Below are 6,000 nucleotides of genomic sequence, written 5' to 3'. Positions count from 1 at the left end.
TTCGACTTATCAGCCTTTGTGATGTGCATTGTATTGTCATATTTTTTTAAGATCGGTCAAACTTACCTCATAACGAGCAGGTAATTACTTTCATGACTAACATTGGCAGCTCCATAAACAATACTTTTGATTATGTCACTATGATTTTGAGGAAGATCACAAGCAGAGAGCCCATTCGATATAAAGAAAGATAAACCATATCCGAGTGCACTTACAACATTTCCACTTGTTTACTTGACAAGTTTACAATGCAATCATTACGTGCACTATTTGGGCCACGTTTAATTTCGCTTTCCTATTTCCTCTTTTGAGATGCGTAGTCACTACCTTCTCCAAGTCTCTTTTGGCTGCGCATTCGACCAGAATTCAACTAAAGTTCCCGAAGAAGTGCCTGTCTGAGCAGTGCTCCATAAATCCTTGCTACCACGCCGTTTAAGAAGTTATGACCATCACCCATTCAATGAATTCAGTGCCATGATGTTAAAACGCCACATAGCAACCACAAAGCAAAAAGAGAAGGAAAAATTTAAGGTAATTATAAAAAACTAGAATTTCATTCAGTCATTCCAACCTGGCTGATTGGAAGGACTTGCTGCGACTAGAAATATACGAAAAACTTCGTAGGACTACAGATGGCCTGACAAGGAAACTGGAGAGAAAACTAAAAAAATAATATAGCAGTGACTGGACTAACAGTGCATGCAATAATTGTGTTGTAAACTTATCAAGTAAAAAAATATGTGGAAATGTTGAGGGTGCACTGGATATAGTTTATCCTTCTTTATAATCAATAGACCCTATGCTTTAACGATTGCGTCGTCCCTATGCATATTTGAAAAATATTGTCATCTTCCTCAAAATCATATTGACATAATCAAAGCTATTGTTTATGGAGCTGCCAATGTTAGTCATGAAAGTAAGTACCTGCTCGTTATGAGATAAGTTTGACCGATCTTAAAAAAATATGACAATACAATCCACATCACAAAGGCTGATAAGTCGAATAGTATTGTAATTTTAGATAAAGCTGACTATTATCACGTATGCAAGCCTTACTGGATGATGATACGACTCCCAAAAAACTAACAAAAATCCGCTTGATCAAGTCACGAAAAATTCCAATAGCACAGTGAAAAAAAAAATCCTTAAAGATAAAAAAAACTAATAGGTAAGTTGTCAGTAAATTTTCCCTCGTTATCTTGCTTGTACAGATTAGTAAAAACGCACAAAAAAAAATTATCCTATGCGGCCTATTATCAGTACTCTTGGCTCAGTATCATATAAACTTTCAAAATATTTTACCAAGCTCTTGTCCCCGTTACTTGGAACTATCTCCGATTCTCTCCTGTATAATTCTCTAGATTTAGTTGATAAATTAAGTAAAATCACTTTTTGCCCCACTGATAGATTTGTTAGTTTTGATGTTTGTTCTCCTTTTACTAAAGTCCTTATAGATTCTATTTTAGAGTATTTTAGTAACGAACTAATCCATCATGAATTACCTCTACCTGTAAGTCATATCATTTCTCTCACTAGGTTGTGCATTTGTGATTGTAAGTTTATACTCAATGGTGAATTCTACCAACTAATATTTGGTATGGCAATGGTCAACCCTTTATTCCCACTCCTCTCAAGCTTGTATATGGAATTCTTTAAAAAACGGTATTTACCTAATATAATTTATACTCCTTTAAAGTGGTATAGATATGTTGACGATATTTTAGCTGTTTTGCCTGATGGTATTGATTTAAATAATTTACTCTCTAATTTGAATAACCAGGTACCATCCATTAAAATTACTTTACACTTAGAAAAAGACAATTGCCTCCCTTTCTTAGACGACTTAATACATAAAGAACCATTTCAGTGCAAATTCAGAATTTACAGGAAACCAACCATCAACTTAACGATGTCCATTTGTATTCAGGCCACCACCTTAATATCAAAATATCAATTTTTTCTTCTATGATTTTACGAGCATTGCGCATTGTCAGTCCTCAGTATTTAGATCAAAGAAATATATGGTTTCGACTTTCTATCTAAGTTATTTTCCTCCGAAGATGACTTGAATTTAAAGTAAAAACTGGTTAGGACCTACACCAGTGTTTAATATTACTAGTAAATATATATATATATATATATATATATATATATATATATATATATATATATATATATATATATATATATATATATATATGATGAAATGAACACGAGTAACCTTTGCATCTGAATTGCTAATGCCCTGAACTCTCATTTGAAAGACCAGGGTTTGGTTCCATTGTGAGTCAAAAATTTATTTCTGTGGAACACGTTCTCATGCATTCATTTCCACCATATCTCATGGTGAAGAGTAAGTTGAATGAAGTGTTAGCGATTCGAGCACTGATGGGTCGGGAAGTTGGGTAAAATTCGATGGTATGTTGAGCACTAGAACCTGCCTGGGAAAACCTCCGGGTACATCCGAAATGCTAATGCCCTGGACTCTCCCTCGAAAGACAGTGGTTCAGTCCTGCTGTGAGTCAGAAATATATATATATATATATATATATATATATATATATATATATATATATATATATATATATATATATATATATATATATATATATATATATATATATATATATATATATATATATATATATATATATATATAGATATAAATATATATATATATATATATATATATATATATATATATATATATATAATTCATCGGAAAAATTACATTAAAGTGACAAACGAAGTTTTAAATAGATATATCTCATTACAGATTACTAATAATATGTGCACCAAGAAATATATGTTTATTTTGAATATATTTCCATTACGGGAGAAACAAAACTATCACAGATTTCAAGGATATGCTTAATAGCAGAGGTATAATGTCGGTAATATAAATATTTCCCAATAACTTCTTATACCGACACCGTGGGTGTGTGCTGTTACTCCAACAATCTCGTTTTCATGTTGCTGAAAGTATTAAAGATCAAGAAATTTCATCACCCTTATAAAGTTTATGAAGTTCAGTTTGAAATCTAATCATCATCTTTCATTATAGATTTGTTTGATATCACTAGAGTCTACTGAATAAACCCTTCAGTACAAATATCTCTCTGTCTATCTGTCTATCTATTTATACCCAATATCACCTCTTGGGGGAACGTAAACAAAGTCGACTTCTGAAAGATAGGTGATAATGTGTTCCAGTCTTTATTTTGAGTTTTTCGTGAAATGACATCACTTATGAATGCACAGTGACTATGATACTTTGGCATCACAGGAAATCATGAAATTTCTTTACACTAAACTTTCTTTTAAAGAGAGTACATGTTATAAAACTAAACGCATGTACAGTCTTCCTCTACAAATGTTTTTTGTAGTTACCATGGCAACAGTTTGTGTATATTGAATAGAAAATGTTGCACAGCTTTCAGGTGTCTTATGGCAGAAACTACTATAGAAGGCTGAGAGCGTTAAGTTCTCTCGAAAAATTTACTACGTAATTGGAAAATTAATACAAAGAGCAATTTTCTTATTTTAATGAAACCTTCATAAAATTATGAACTTTAAAAACTTTAATTAAAGAACAACTAAGAAATTGAATAAGATATAATAAAATGGTTTCATGTATTGCTGCTCAAATTAAAACCAATGCTGTTGTTGCTGCTGTCGAAGATGATCGCCTTAAATGGAGGTCAAAGCGATGGTCAATCATCTCAACTTCCAATTACCATTTTCAAGAACCCTAGATAAATATAAAATACCAAATATCAGTTACACTTCAAATGGTAATTTAAACTATCGAAATCACTAATAAATTATTTAAACACAGGAATGCCATTCAAATATATGTATTGTATCAATAATGGATTTCACTTAACACTACCAAATAATAATTACCTAAAGGCAATGGTCCACTTTGCGTGTTAAGTATATTACTTGTATAAAACAAGCCAAAATTACAGTAAGGCCGAACGAATAACCACCTAAGTAAAAAAAAACAACGAATGTAAATAAACGACTAATTAACATAAAAATGGCAAAATGAGAAAATACCAAAATATGATACAACACTTAAATTATCTAACCAGCACAAAGTAACTGCAGATAAATGAATCTCTTAACTATGACTGGGAAATTATAATATGGCAATCCCATAAAATTGTAAATGATATAAATATTATCCAAGGGTATATTTATTTGTGGGGGCTAAAAAAGCAAAGCAAGGGACTTTCATTATTAAATGAACTATGGATTATAAATCATAAAATTTAAATGACCTTTAAAAATGATGACGTACCTCTAACCCATACTGTCCGTGTATGCTGTTTGTAAATGCAATAAATCACAATTGCTGTGCTGGCTCTTGATAAGGCTTCAAGCAGAAGGCAACGTAAGATGCGGATCCATGGTACCAATCACTTATTTTTCACCATGACGATAAAAAGGTAAGTAAATCCAATGTTGTCACTGGTGAAGATGGCTAAGAACTACATTCATTTTCATTAAAGCCGTCCACTTCTCCTTTTCTGTAAGAAATGTATAACGAGCAGCAAATCTCTTCAACGACCCAAACCATCTTAATTTTTAACAGGTTATTAAGGAATTGTCATCATTTTATGTAAACAAAAATATTTAAATACTTAAAATGCAAGTTAAAATTAAAACAATCATTTACAAACTTACCAAATTACCATATTATAAAAAAGAAATAGAAAACAAAAAATAACTTAGTGTTATTTTTCAACACTCAGGAAGAAATCAAATTTTACATAAGGATTATGTAAATTTGATCAAATAAAGAAAAAAAATATATTTAGTCTGAAATATCATCGTTTAGAATGCTTTTGAATTTTTGCCGTGATATCTCAGCAGCTTTTTCTCAGTGGACGTTTCTAGAAACGTCCATGCTTGAAACGTCCATGCCTGAGCATCCTCATCTTCATCGATGCTACAGCATCCTCATCATCATCATCTGATGCTACAGCATCCTCATCAGACTTCTTCCTCAAGAGTGGTATTAAAGAAGTAACATGCCTTTTAGTTATTTCATTGGTTTTATCCTTCAGAACTTTTGCAGCAGTTACCTCTCCGTTGATATTCTTGAAAACTTCTTTGACAATTCCATAGGATAATTAACAGGTTTATATCCATCATCCTTAATCAGCACAATATCGCCGATACTGATTTGTTTATGGTTTACAGGAGCATATCTATCCTTCTTATCAGTAGCTTGTTTAATTAAAGTGTTCATGAATTCCCAGATGATAGATTTCCAGCAAGTTAGTTCTAACATGTTTCAGCTTCTCATAAGATGTTTTAATTTTATGTACAGCATCAAAATCAACCTGAAAATCCTCATCAGAATCAGGGTCAGCTTGTAATGCAGGAATAATATTCAATGAGACCAATGAATATCCATGAATAAGTTCCTCTGGCGTTATAGGGGTTGGTACATTATTAGAACAATCTCTTAATGCTTCCTTTGAATGCAATAGGCCTCCTATTGATCAAATGTACAGCATGACAAACAAGATATTCAAAATCCCTAAATTCAATGACATTATTTCTGATTGACTTCTGTATCATATGCTTGGTCATTTTGACTACGCTCTCAACCAATCCTCCAAGCTGACTGCAACCCTTATAGTACTGCTGAAAATGGACTTTCTCAACATTATTATCAGTTAAATACTGAACAGTCTCAGCATCCTTTAGGAAATCCTGAACAATATTGGCTCCTGCTACTATTTGCGTACCCAAATCACTTACTATAAACTGAGGAACTCCATATTCAAAAGAATGTAGTGACAAAGCACGCAAAAATTCTTCAACTGTCATATCCATACAGATCTTAAGATTAACTGCTCGTGTGAACATGCATGAAATAACAAGGATCCAAATCTTGACTTTATCTTTCCCTTGTCTCACATAAAATGGACCACAATAATCAAGATATACATTACCAAAAGGTTTATCAGATGGACTCAATCT

This window comes from Macrobrachium rosenbergii, chromosome 23 (genome assembly GCF_040412425.1).
Source record: "Macrobrachium rosenbergii isolate ZJJX-2024 chromosome 23, ASM4041242v1, whole genome shotgun sequence".
Classification (NCBI taxonomy): Eukaryota; Metazoa; Arthropoda; class Malacostraca; order Decapoda; family Palaemonidae; genus Macrobrachium; species Macrobrachium rosenbergii.
The sequence above is the reverse complement of the archived record's forward strand: the minus strand, read 5'-3'. Positions refer to the sequence as shown.